Source organism: Giraffa tippelskirchi, chromosome 8 (assembly GCF_054371585.1).
Source record: "Giraffa tippelskirchi isolate mGirTip1 chromosome 8, T2T-mGirTip1v1.2.pri, whole genome shotgun sequence".
Classification (NCBI taxonomy): Eukaryota; Metazoa; Chordata; class Mammalia; order Artiodactyla; family Giraffidae; genus Giraffa; species Giraffa tippelskirchi.
The window spans coordinates 129969826-129984388 of record NC_137282.1 but is presented as its reverse complement, the minus strand read 5'-3'; the positions used below and the strand labels follow the sequence as shown (position 1 = coordinate 129984388).

The following is a 14563-nucleotide window of genomic DNA, read 5'->3' as shown; positions in this document are numbered from 1 at the left end:
CCTGACAGCTCACCCTCCATCTCCTATTGGTGACGATCCTTCAGCGCCACCATCTCGCACCTCCTCTGCCTCCTCCAGTCGGTAACTCTTCTTGCCTGTTCACTCGATGCCAGCCCCTGGACACCAACTGTTGTGCTATACCACTGTACTTTTCAAAGTACTGTATTGTAGGATTTGAAATGTTCTCTTTATTTTTTGTTTTTGTTTTTGAGGTATTATTTGTGTGAAGAGTGTTATAAACCTATTATACAGTACTATATAGCTGACTGTGTTAGTTGGGTACCTTGGCTAATTTTTTTGGACCTACAGACATACACTTAGAACAGAATTTGTTCATATGTAGGGGACTTACGTACATTAAATGACCCATTTAAATTTTGCTCCTCTTTAGACAGGGGATTAATCATATACAGGTTGCTCACACCTCTGAAATGCAAGACTTGTGGTAGTACAGTTAGCTTAGGTGGTTGATTAAGTTCTTTGGGAAATCAAAAGACCAGAGTTCAAGTCTGATAATATTATCATAGAAATAATAATGATAGTATTAAGAAAAGGATGTTAGCCAGTTGAAAAGAAAGAAGTTAATATGGGTATCAAGACAAGAATTCATCACAACAGTAACTCAGAATATTTTGCAGCTTTGGGGATTAAGAAGTACAAAATACTATGTACAAAAAAAAGCTACAGGGTATATTGTACAGCACAGGGAATATAGCCAATATTGTACAATAACTTTAAATGGAGTAAAACTATAAAAATAATGAATCACCTTGTTGTATACCTGAGACTAGTATACTACTGTAAATCAACTATACTTCCGTTAAAAAAAAAAAGAATATTTTGCAGCTTTCAGTTTGAACCTATTTTTTTTTCTTGATAAAGTATTTAGTTTTAGGTTCACAACAAAACTGAGAGGAAGGTACAGAGATTTCCCTTATATCCCCTCCTCACACACATGCATGGCCTGTCCAATTACCAGCATCACTCACCAAAATGATATGCTTGTTACCAAGAATGGACATACACTGACACATCAAAATTACCCCGAGTCCGTAATTTGTCATAGGTTTCACTCTTGGTGTTGAACATTCCACAAGTTTGGACAAATTTATAATGACATGTACCCATCATGATAATACACAGTGTTTTCACTGACTTTGAATCCTCTGCACTCTGCCTAGTCATCACTACCCCATACCTCCACCCCTGGCAACCACTGATCTTTTTATTATCTCCATAGTTTTGCCTTTCCCAAAATGTCACATAGTTGGAATCATACAGTATATAGCTCTTTCAGACTCATTTCTTTCACTTAGTAATATGCATTTAAGGATCCTTCGTGTTTTTTCATGGCTTGATGGTTCTTTTCTTTTTAGCACTGAATAGTATTCCATTGTTTGTTTGTACCAAAGTTTATCCATTAGGTGAAGGGCATCTTGGTTGCTTCTAGGTTTGGGATTGATAGGAGTAGTTTAGTTTTTTGAGAAACTACCAAAATGGCTGTACCATTTTCGCATTTCCACCAACAATAGATGAGAATTCTTGTTGCTTTACCTCCCAGCATTTGATGTCGTTAGTGTTCTGGGTTTTGGCCATTTTAATAGGTGTGTACTGATATCTCATTATTTTTTACATTTCCATTTTCCTGATGACGTGTGACGTGGAACATCTTTTCATATGCTTATTTGCCATCTGTATATCTTCTTTGGTGAGGTGTCTGTTAAGGTTTTTGGCCATTTTTTAATTGGGTTCTTTGTTTTCTTATTGTTGAGCTTTAAGAGTTCTTTGTATACTCTGGATACCAGTCCTTTACCAGATGTGTCTTTTGCAAATGTTTTCTTCCAGTCTGTGGCTTATTTTCTACATCTTCAGACATTGTCTTTTGCAGAACATAAGTTTTTAATTTTAATGATTATCAGTTATTTCCTTCAAGGATCATGTCTTTAGTGTTGTATCCAAAAAGATGTCACCATACCCAAGGCCATCTGGGTTTTTTTCTATGTTACCTTCTAGGAGTTTTCTAGTTTTGCATTTTACATTTAGGTCTGTGATTCATTTTAAGTTAATTTTTATGCGTGGTATAAAGTCTGTGTCTGGATTCATTTCTTTGTGTGTGGAGGTCCAGTTGTTCTAGAACCACTTTTTGAAGAGGTTGTCTTTGCGCCATTATATTGCCTTGATATCTTTGTGAAAGATCAGCTGACTGTAGTTATGTGAGTCTATTTCTGAATTCTGTGTTCTATTTCACTGATCGATTTATCTATGCTTTCATCAGTACCACATTACCTTGATTACTATAGCTTTATAGTAAGTCTTGAAGTTGGGTAGTGTTGGTCCTCCAACTTTGTTCTTCTCGTGAAATTTTGTTTTTGCTATTCTGGGTCTTTTGCCTCTCTATATAAACATCAGAATCATTTTGTTAATATCCACAGAATAATGTGCTGGGATTATTGGGGTTTCATTGCATATGTATGTCAAGTTGGAAAGAAGTGATATCTGGACAGTACTGAACCTTCCTATCCATGAACATGGAAAACCTTGACATTTATTTAGTTCTTTGATTTCTTTCATTAGAATTTTGTAGTTTTCCTCCTATAAATGGTGGGCATATTTTGTTAGATTTATATCTAAATATTTCTTTTTTTAAGTGCTAAGGTAAATGGCTTTGTGTTTTTAATTTCAAAGTCCACTTGTTAATTGTTAGTATATAGGAAAACAATTGATTTTTGTATATTAACTTTGTGTCCTGCAGTGTTGCTATAACCACTTATTAGTTTCAGGAGTTTTTTTGTCGGTTCTTTCAGGTTTTATGCATATATCATCTGTGAGCAAAGACATCTTTATGTTTTTTTCCACAATCTGTATAGCTTTTCTTTTCTTTTCTTGAATTATTGCATTAACAAGGACTTCCAGTATAATGTTGAAAAGGAATGATGAGAGGGGCTAGCCTAACCTTGTACCTGATATTACTAGGAAAGCTTTGAGTTTCTCACCATCAACTATGATATTAGCTGTAGGTTTTTTGTAGATTATCTTTATCAAGTTGAGAAGGATCTTCTCTATTCCTAATTTACTGAGAGTTTTTATCATGAATGGATGTTGAATTTTGTCAAATGTTTGTTCAGCATCTATTAATATGATTATGTGTGATTTTATTTTTCAGTTTGTTGATATGATGGATTGTATTGACTGATATTTGAATGTTGAGCCAGCCTTATATACCTGAGATAATCCCACTTAGTCATGGTGTATCATTTTTTTTATACATTGTTGGATTTGATTAGCTAATACTTTATTGAGGATTTTTGCATCTATATTCATGAGAGATATAGTCTAGAGTTTTCTTTTCCCATTATGTCTTTGTCTGGTTTGGGTATAAGTGTAATGCTGGCCTCATAGTATGAGTTAGGAAGTATTTCCTCTGCTTCTCTCTTTTGAATGAGATTGTAGAGAGTTGGTTTAACTTCTTCCTTAAATATTTGGTTGAGAACCTGGTGTCTTTGTAGCTAAAATAAATAACTCAACCTAAAGTGTCGTGTGATTGGCTATATTTTTCCTTATCAGTAAGAAAGTATAATATTAGATAAAACAAGAAAGAAAAGATATCCTTTTCAAGATACTAGGAAGAGTTTTCAAAATATCTCAATAGTGGTTAAATAGAAGAAGTATCCTTTTAGCCCAATCTATCTAGGTTAAGACCAACAGAAAAATTTATTGCACATTTGTAAAACTTTCTTAAGTGATATGTTTCAATTATTTATATTTTATAACAGAAGAAATATTTGAGATTTTTAATCAGTCTGAAGGAAGTCTACCTTTGAAATTGTTTAAATGCAGGAAGGAGGGCTCCTCTTACATACTTCTCCTAAAAATTTATATCCTCCCTTCCCCCAAATCTTTCCTGTAGAGAGTTTCTGAAAATGGGTTGGGTGGGGTGAGAGGGAAGGAGGTTGAAAAACACTAACCTATAGAATTTTCTCTTTACTGAAATGAATAGCAAGGCTGTGTTTACAACATGCGAGATACTTTCAGTTATTTAGAAGAGCCTCATGGATACCCTCCCATTTTTATGAGGCCCACCTGCTCTTGATACTGATACTGTTCAAAGTCAAGGTGACTAGACAGGGCTACCTCTTGTCTGTATGGCACCTTCATGTGATTATTAAAAGGCACCCCTGCCATCTGTTGGAAAATTGTTGTAATATGCTGGTTTTGTTAGAAGACAGTTAACTGCCCCTGACCAGCATATGTTATAATAAATCTGCAGGCACCTGATGTGGATTGTAACATCTTGAACATGGTGCCATTGTACAGGGCATGGCCTGTACCAATATGTGGGGCCCCTGCAAGTAAAAAAAAAAAAAAAAAAATAGAAATCACCATAGCAGTATTTGTCTATCACATGAAAGTGAGAAACCAGATTCATTGTAATAACTCCTGGAAAGTCCCTGTTCAGCGAGTGGGTGGTACTGGAATGTCGTGGAGGTGGGATGGAGAGTAGGGAGGGTTCTCCCATTGATGGCTTCCATTATTGGGAACAAGAGCTTGGCCATTGCTCCTTATATGTCTTCCAGTCAGTTAGAAAGCCTAAAAATTCCAACTACTTAGCCAAATGGAAAAGATTCTCTGTTTACAGAGAAAACATAAAGCTTGCTTCTTCCCCATCATTAAGCAGGCTGAGTGTAGTTAGCAGAACTTTTCCACTTAGGGGTCCAAGTTAAGGCTATCAGTGACTTCTTGCTCAAAATCTAAACATTTTAGAAACATTTTGTAGAGAAAACTATTCACAGGCCCTTTCAAAGAGAATCAAATAAATAGTTTGGGGGGTTTCCATCTTGGAATTAAGATGTTTATTTAAGAAACTCCAATAAAGCCCTCTTTCAAGCTATGAAAATTATAGCCAGAATGGAGTAGTGGACTAAGGATTCAGGAAATAGCTATCGATTTGTGAGAGAGCTGGGGAGTTGGGGGTGGGGAGCAGGGAAGGAAGCAACTTAATAAGAAACTTTTGCTAATGATTCTTATTTCCTCTGACTTTGAAAAGTTCTCCACCAACAACAGAGTTTAAAACATCCTCACCCCCATATTAACCAGTTTAGGTAAGAGGAAGTACCCCCCGCTCAGGCCGTGCTTCTCTGAGCAAAGTGTAAGAGTGGGTGGGGCTGATGTGTGGGTTGTGAGGCTGAGTGCAAAAGGAATTTTCAATAAGAGCAGGCAGGGCAATAAGGGAAAGTCCAAAGCCTCATGCCCAAGGGATTGGGCAGAAACCAGGAAAGAATCTGAGGAGAAGAACTGGCAAGGGAGACCCTGATTGGAGAGAGATGCACCGCAGAAGATTCCAGAAGCAGAGCCTTCTTATTAAAGGATGCCCACAGATGAGCCCAGAGCAGGGAGAGAACCCTGAGAGAAGCCAAACTAAACTGGACACCAACCTGTCTTTTTATTTACTTTTCAAAACCTCAGTGGGCAAAAATAAGAAAATAGTGGGGGAAACAGAACCAGAAAAGACTCGCTTCTTGTCCTTTTGGCTAAGCTCAAGTGAAGAGTCAGAAAAGAGTCAGAGAAATACGTAGTGATGAGTCACAAAAGACGACTGAGATTTCTATGCAGAAAAGTTGAAGCACGTGCAAATTGTGATCAAAGTGACACAGCTGGACAAGCACCCAGAAGTAAATACAGAAGCATAATACTTCTGCAATACATTGCAGATCAGAGGCTCTGAGTGATTTAGCCAAATGCTCCTGATGACATTCTGTACTTCCTATGTTATAATTCTAACTATTCTTTGTAAATATAACCTAAATCTGTGAGCCATTCAGGTTGTCTAAAAGGTTGAACACTTTTAGAATTCCGTACGTGCTGGTTTTCTGCATTTTTTTTTAAATTTCAGTGAGGTAATGGTGAGGAGATTATGTATGATATCGCATTTAAATTTTTTGATTCAGCCATGATATAAACCCTGTTCAGGAAGATCTGTAATCCCCAGTTGAGCATTAGTTATTGCTATGGTTAATGGGTGACTTAGTTTACCCATCAGTGGCATGATCAAAGAGGTGGAAAAAGGAAACTTCCTGTGGAAGGACAAGCTTTTTAAAATTCACAGGGGAAGCCTGAGCAGGGTAGACTGGGAAAGCACACACGCCATGAGCAGGGGCCAACCCAGTGCGGCTGAGACACTTCGAGTTCTCCACACACACGCCAGTGATATTAGTTTGCAGTGTTCCTCCCTTCCCATAACACGACTGAACAAGTGAACCTAAAGAGACCACCTCCGACCCCTTGTGTCAGGGCAGAAATTAGACACTGAAGAAACCTGCAAACAGAAGCCAAATAAACAGAGGGAACTGCTTTGGAAGTGACAGGTGAACAGATTAAAATCCCTGTAATTAACACCAGCTACATTGAAAGGGGCCTATAGATCTTGAAAAGTATAAGCAAGAACAAGGAACTATCTGAAACTGAACTGACCCCACACTGCCCACAACAGCTCCAGAGAAAGTCCTGGATGTATTTTTACTATTATCATTTTTTTTTAATTTTTAAAATTTTTTTCTTTTTTCTTTAAGTCCTCTATTACACCTTTAATTTTCATTTTTATAACCCACTATTACCTTGCAAAAAAAAAAAGACCCTATTTTTAAAGCAAACTGCATATATATATCTTATACTTTTTGTGATTTTGGTTTTTTTTTTTAATATTGTATTTTTTTAAGAGTCTAACCTCTACTCTAGATCCTTAATCTTTGTTTTATAGTATTTGATATCAATTTTGTACATTTAAGAACCCAATCTTTAGTACCCATTTTTACTCAGGAGTGTGATTACTGGCTTGATTACTCTCTCCCCCTTTTGACTCTCTTTCTTCTCCCCCAGGGCACCTCTATCTCCCCCCTCCTCTTTCTCTTCTCAACCCAATTCTGTGAATCTCTGTGGGTGTTCTGGGCACTGGAGAACACTTAGTGCACAGAGTACTGCCCAGATCTCTCTCTCTCCTCTTGATTCCCCCCTTTCTCCTCATGGTCACTTCTATCTCCTTCCTCCCTCCTCTCTATGTAACTCCGTGAACCTCTCTGAGGGTTCCAGACTGTGGAGAGCACATAGGCAAGTGTTTACTGGCTAGATTGCTCTCTCCACGTTTGAGTCCCCCTCTTCTCCTCCTGGTCACCTCTATCTCCCTCCTCCCTCTTCACCTCTCCATGTAACTCAGTGAACGTCTCTAGGTATCCCTCACTGTGGAGAATCTTTTCACCATTAACCTAGAAGTTTTATTATCAGTGCTGTATGGTTGGAGAAGTCTTGAGGCTACTGCAAGAATAAGTCTGAAAACCAGAGGCAGGAGGCTTAAGCCCAAAACCTGAGAACACCAGAGAACTCCTGACTCCAGGGAACATTAATTAATAAGAGGTCATCCAAAAGCCTCCATACCTACACTGAAACCAAGCTCCACCCAAGAGCCAATAAGTTCCAGAGCAAGACATACCACGCAAATTCTCCAGCAACGCAGGAACATAGCCATGAGCATCAATATACAGGCTGCCCAAAGTCACACGAAACCCATAGACATCTCAAAACTCACTACTGGACACTCCATTGCACTCTGGAGAGAAGAAATCCAGCTCCACCCACCAGAACACCAACACAAGCTTCCCTAACCAAGAAACCTTGACAAGCCAATTGTCCAACTCCACCCACAGGGAGGAACCTCCACAATAAAGAGGAACTTCAAGCTACCAGAATACAGAAAGGCCACCCCAAACACAGCAATCTAAACAAGATGAAAAGGCAGAGAAATACTCAGCAAGTAAAGGAAAATGATAAATGCCCACCAAACCAAACAGGAGGAGATAGGGAATCTACCTGAAAAAGAATTTAGAATAATGGTAATAAAAATGATCCAAAATCTTGAAAACAAAATGGAGTTACACATAAATAGCCTGGAGACAAGGATTGAGAAGATGCAAGAAATGTTTAACAAGGACCTAGAAGAAATAAAAAAGAATCAATATATAATGAATAATGCAATAAATGAGATCAAAAACACTCTGGAGGGAACCAACAGTAGAATAATGGAGGCAGAAGATACGATAAGTGAGGTAGAAGATAGAATGGTGGAAATAAATGAATCAGAGAGGAAAAAAGAAAAAAAAAATCAAAAGAAATGAGGAAAACCTCAGGGACCTCTAGGACAATATGAAACACCCCAACATTCGAATCATAGGAGTCCCAGAAGAAGAAGACAAAAGGAAAGGCCATGAAAAAATACTGAAGGAGATAACAGTTGAAAATTTCCCTAAAATGGGGAAGGAAATAGTCACACAAGTCCAAGAAACCCAGAGAGTCCCAAACAGGAGAAACTCAAGGCAAAACACCCCGAGACACATATTAATCAAATTAACAAAGATCAAACACAAAGAACAAATATTAAAAGCAGCAAGAGAAAAACAACAAATAACACACAAGGGGATTCCCATAAGGAGATAATAGTTGAAAATTTCCCTAAAATAGGGAAGGAAATAGTCACACAAGTCCAAGAAACCCAGAGAGTCCCAAACAGGATAAACTCAAGGCAAAACACCCCGAGACACATATTAATCAAATTAACAAAGATCAAACACAAAGAACAAATATTAAAAGCAGCAAGGGAAAAACAACAAATAACACACAAGGGGATTCCCAGCTGATCTTTCAATAGAAACTCGTCAGGCCAGAAGGGAATGGCAGGACATACTTAAAGTAATGAAAGAGAATAACCTACAACCCAGATTACTGTACCCATCAAGGATCTCATTCAGATATGAAGGAGAATTCAAAAGCTTTACAGACAAGCAAAATCTGAGAGAATTCAGCACCACCAAACCAGCTCTGCATCAAATGCTAAAGGATCTTTTCTAGACAGGAAACACAGAAAGGGTGTATAAACACGAACTCAAAACAACAAAGTAAATGGCAACAGGACCATACTTATCAATAATTATCTTAAATGTAAATGGGTAGAATGCTCCAACCAAAAGACAAAGACTGGCTGAATGGATACAAAAACAAGACCCCTATATATGCTGTCTACAAGAGACCCACCTCAAAACAAGGGACACATACAGACTGAAAGTGAAGGCCTGGAAAAAAATATTTCACACAAACGGAGACCAAAAGAAAGCAGGAGTCGCAATACTCATTTCAGATAAAATAGACTTTAAAATAAAGACTGTGAAAAGAGACAAAGAAGGACACTACATAATGATCAAAGGATCAATCCAAGAAGATGTAACAATTATAAATATATATGCACCCAACATAGGAGCACTGCAATATGTAAGGCAAATGCTAACGAGTTTGAAAGGGGAAATTAACAATAACACAATAATAGTGGGAGGCTTTAATACCCCACTCACACCTATGGATAGATCAACTAAACAGAAAATTAACAAGGAAACACAAACTTTAAATGATACAATTACCAGCTAGATTTAATTGATATCTACAGGACATTTCACCCCAAAACAATCAATTTCACCTTTTTCTCAAGTGCACACAGAACCTTCTCCATGATAGATCACATCCTGGGCCATAAATCTAGCCTTGGTAAATTCAAAAAAATTGAAATCATTCCAGTCATCTTCTCTGACCACAATGCAGTAAGATTAGATCTCAATTACAGGAAAAAAACTATTAAAAATTCCAACATATGGAGGCTAAACAACACGCTTCTGAATAACCAACAAATCACAGAAGAAATCAAAAAAGAAATCAAAATATGCATAGAAATGAATGAAAATGAGAAAACAACAACCCAAAACCTATGGGACACTGTAAAATCAGTGCTAAGGGGAAGATTCATAGCAATACAGGTGTACCTCAAAAAACAAGAAAAAAATCAAATAAATAACCTAACTCTACACCTAAAGCAACTAGAGAAGGAAGAAAAGAAGAACCCTAGGGTTAGTAGAAGGAAAGAAATCTTAAAAATTAGGGCAGAAATAAATGCAAAAGAAACAAAAGAGACCATAGCAAAAATCAACAAAACTAAAAGCTGGTTTTTTGAGAAGATAAACAAAACTGACAAACCATTAGCCAGACTCATCAAGAAACAAAGGGAGAAGAATCAAATCAACAAAATTAGAAATGAAAATGGAGAGATCACAACAGACTACAGAGAAATACAAAGGATCATAAGAGACTACTACCAACAGCTATATACCAATAAAATGGACAACTTGGAAGAAATGGAAAAATTCTCAGAAAAGTATAACTTTCCAAAACTGAACCAGGAAGAAATAGAAGATCTTAACAGACCCATCACAAGACAGAATTCGAAAGTGTAATCAGAAATCTTCCAGCAAACAAAAGCCCAGGACCAGATGGCTTCACAGCTGAATTCTACCAAAAATTTAGAGAAGAGCTAACACCTATCTTACTCAAAGTCTTCCAGAAAATTGCAGAAGAAGGTAAACTTCTAAACGCATTCTATGAGGCCACCATCACCCTAATTCTGAAACCAGACAAAGATGCCACAAAAAAAGAAAACTACAGGCCAATATCACTGATGAACATAGATGCAAAGATCCTTAATAAAATTCTAGCAAACAGAATCCAACAACATATTAAAAAGATCATACATCATGACCAAGTGGGCTTTATCCCAGGAATGCAAGGATTTTTTAATATCTGCAAATCAATCAATGTAATACACCACATTAACAAATTGAAAGATAAAAACCATATGATTATCTCAATAGATGCAGAAAAAGCCTTTGACAAAATTCAGCATCCATTTATGATAAAAACCCTCCAGAAAGCAGGAATAGAAGGAACATACCTCAACATAATAAAAGCTATATATGACAAACCCACAGCAAACATTATCCTCAATGGTGAAAAATTGAAAGCATTTCCCCTAATGTCAGGAACAAGGCAAGGGTGCCCACTCTCACCACTACTATTCAACATAATTTTGGAAATTTTGGCCACAGCAATCAGAGCAGAAAAAGAAATAAAAGGAATCCAGATAGGAAAAGAAGAAGTAAAACTCTCACTGTTTGCAGACGACATGATCCTCTACATAGAAAACTCTAAAGATTCTACCAGAAAATTACTAGAGCTAATCAATGAATATAGTAAAATTGCAGGATATAAAATTAACACACAGAAATCCCTTGCACCCTATACACTAACAATGAGAAAACAGAAAGAGAAATTAAGGAAACAATACCATTCACCATTGCAACGAAAAGAATAAAACACTTAGGAATATATCTACCTAAAGAAACAAAAGGCTTATATATAGAAAACTATAAAACACTGATGAAAGAAATCAAAGAGGACAGAAATAGATAGAGAAATATACCGTGTTCATGGATTGGAAGAATTAATATAGTGAAAATGAGTATACTACCCAAAGCAATCTATAGATTCAATGCAATCCCTATCAGGCTACCTGGTATTTTTCACAGAACTAGAACAAATAATTTCACAATTTGTATGGAAATATAAAAAAACTCGAATAGCCAAAGCAATCTTGAGAAAGAAGAATGGAACTGGAGGAATCAACTTGCCTGACTTCAGGCTCTACTACAAAGCCACAGTCATCAAGACAGTATGGTACTGGCACAAAGACAGAAATATAGATCAATGGAACAAAATGGAAAGTCCAGAGATAAATCCACGCACCTATGGACACCTTATCTTCGACAAAGGAGGCAAGAATATACAATGGAGAAAAGACAATCTCTTTAACAAGTGGTGCTGGGAAAACTGGTCAACCACTTGTAAAAGAATGAAACTAGAACACTTTCTAACACCATACACTAAAGTAAACTCAAAATGGATTAAAGATCTAAACGTAAGACCGGAAACTATAAAACTGCTAGAGGAAAACATAGGCAAAACACTCTCCGACATAAATCACAGCAGGATCGTCTATGACCCACCTCCCAGAATATTGGAAATAAAAGCAAAAACAAACAAATGGGACCTAATTAAACTTAAAAGCTTTTGCACAACAAAGGAAACTATAAGCAAGGTGAAAAGACAGCCTTCAGAATGGGAGAAAATAATAGCAAACAAAGCAACAGACAAAGAATTAATCTCAAAAATATACAAGCAACTCCTGCAGCTCAATTCCACAAAAATAAATGACCCAATCAAAAAATGAACTAAACAGACATTTCTCCAAAGAAGACATACAGATGGCTAACAAACACATGAAAAGATGCTCAACATCACTCATTATTAGAGAAATGCAAATCAAAACCACAATGAGGTACCATTTCACGCCAGTCAGAATGGCTGCTATCCAAAAGTCTACAAGCAATAAATGCTGGAGAGGGTGTGGAGAAAAGGGAACCCTCTTACATTGTTGGTGGGAATGCAAACTAGTACAGCCACTATGGAGAACAATGTGGAGATTCCTTAAAAAACTGGGAATAGAACTGCCATATGACCCAGCAATCCCACTGCTGGGCATACACACTGAGGAAACCACAGTTGAAAGAGACACATGTACCCCAATGTTCCTCACAGCACTGTTTATAATAGCCAGAATATGGAAGCAACCTAGATGTCCATCATCAGATGAATGGATAAGGAAATTGTGGTGCATAAACACAATGGAATATTACTCAGCCATTAAAAAGAATACATTTGAATCAGTTCTATTGAGATGGATGAAACTGGAGCCCATTATACGGAGTGAAGTAAGCCAGAAAGAAAAACACCAATACAGTATACTAACGCATATATATGGAATTTGAAAGATGGTAACAGTAACCCTATATGCGAGACAGAAAAAGAGACACAGATGCATAGAACAGTCTTATGGACTCTGTGGGAGAAGGTGAGGGTGGGATGATCTGAGAGAATACCATTGAAACATGTATATTATCATATGTGAAACAGAACACCATTCCAGGTTCAATGCATGAGACAAATGCTCAGGGCTGGGGCAATGGGATGACCCAGAGGGATGGGATGGAGAGGGAGGTGGGAGGGGTGTTCAGGATGGGGAACACATGTAAACTCATGGCTGATTCATGTCAATGTATGGCAAAAACCACTACAATATTGTAAAGTAATTAGTCCCCAACTAAAATAAATAAATTAATAAAAATAAATAAATAAAATAAAATTCACAGGGACCTTGCCTGTTAGTAGATATGTGACCCAAAGTGACTTCAACCAGTAAGATGAGTAACTCTCCTCTTTGGGTTTAGGTGGAGCTGGGTGGAAAGTAACCATAAAGAAACCAGAAACCTTCCCATATGTCCACCTTGTATGGTCATTAAAGATGAAGTCAGTAACTCTCAATCTTGGCTGCACAATAGAATCACCTGGAGCCTTTACAGACTCTGGTACCCAGTCTGCACCCCAGAATATTCAAATCAAAATCTTTTAAGAGGACACGTGGTGCTGATGTGTTTTTTTGTTTACGTTCTGAAGACTGGCCCTGTGTGCAGCCAGGGTGAGAATGACTGGATTAAAGGAGACTTCCAGTGCCCAGGGAGTGTGAGCATCCTCCCCTTTGAATCATTTTCTGCTCCCTCATCTCCCCCTTTTCTGATCTTGCACAGGATGGTTTTGTATCTAACTTGTGGTCTTACAACGTATGTTGCAGGTGACTTTGCCTCAGAGTTGAAGAATTTGTTTTCTTCTTCATGCTGAAAAAGAACTCTTCTTTCTCACTTGTGATGTACTTGTCTCATCACTCATTTCATGCTTTTATCTTCCTTCCCATATTACTTAACTTCTTTCACCTTTAAGATGTAGAATCTGTAGATTTAGGAAGAATTCTGACTTCTGTATCCCTAGGGATTGCATTTACCAAACCTTCTCAAGCATTTCAGAAGAATCACAGTGGAAATAAAGCTTAAGGAATAAAGAGGGTTCCTAAAAATAGAGCACAATTCATCTATTTCAGTTTAAAAATGCCTTCATATTTTCCAAGCATTTTTTTTAACTCTTAAGCATTTTTAATAAGCTGACTTATGAGCCTTGTTGAAAAATAAATAAAATACACTTGTTTCCATTAAGGGAAGAGATCTTTTTCCATCTCATTGGTATTATTGAAGGAGGCAAAAAGAAGTCCAAAACTTGGCAACGAGTTGCATTATTAGTGACATATTGGTCACAGATGGGCTGGAAAAACTACATTTTCTTCCTTCAATTAGTATTTTAGTGCCCACAAATTACATATGAAAATCCAGATAGTCCCCTTACAAAAGGGAAGGCTGAAAAATTATGGTCTTTGCAAAATCTTCATTTTTGAAGTTTTCTAAGCGTGTTTTTGTCAGTAGGCAAGTGACACATGTCCACTTGCTAGTTGTACTCTGAAGGGAGGCAGTGCCAGATGATGCCAGCGTTGACCTGCTGTCATCAGTTCAGCTGTTGTAACCAAGTGCAGATACCTGGAGAGACACTTGGCAACACTTGTGAATTACAGATTTCCTTTCCTCAACAGTTTTTAAAATGATCACGTAGGCAAAACTCAAGAGGTAGAAGGGCACTCTCTTTAGTAATTCTGTTGCTTGAATTTGTAGTCCTTTGAAAGAAGACTATTAGGAGTTTAGCCAAA

General features: G+C 37.3%; 1 protein-coding gene across 12 annotated transcripts in view; it reads left to right on the top strand.

The window, feature by feature from the left end:
- The window catches only part of KIF6 (kinesin family member 6), a 406499-nt gene that overhangs the window by 112237 nt on the left and 279699 nt on the right, over positions 1–14563 (top strand). The window lies entirely within an intron of this gene.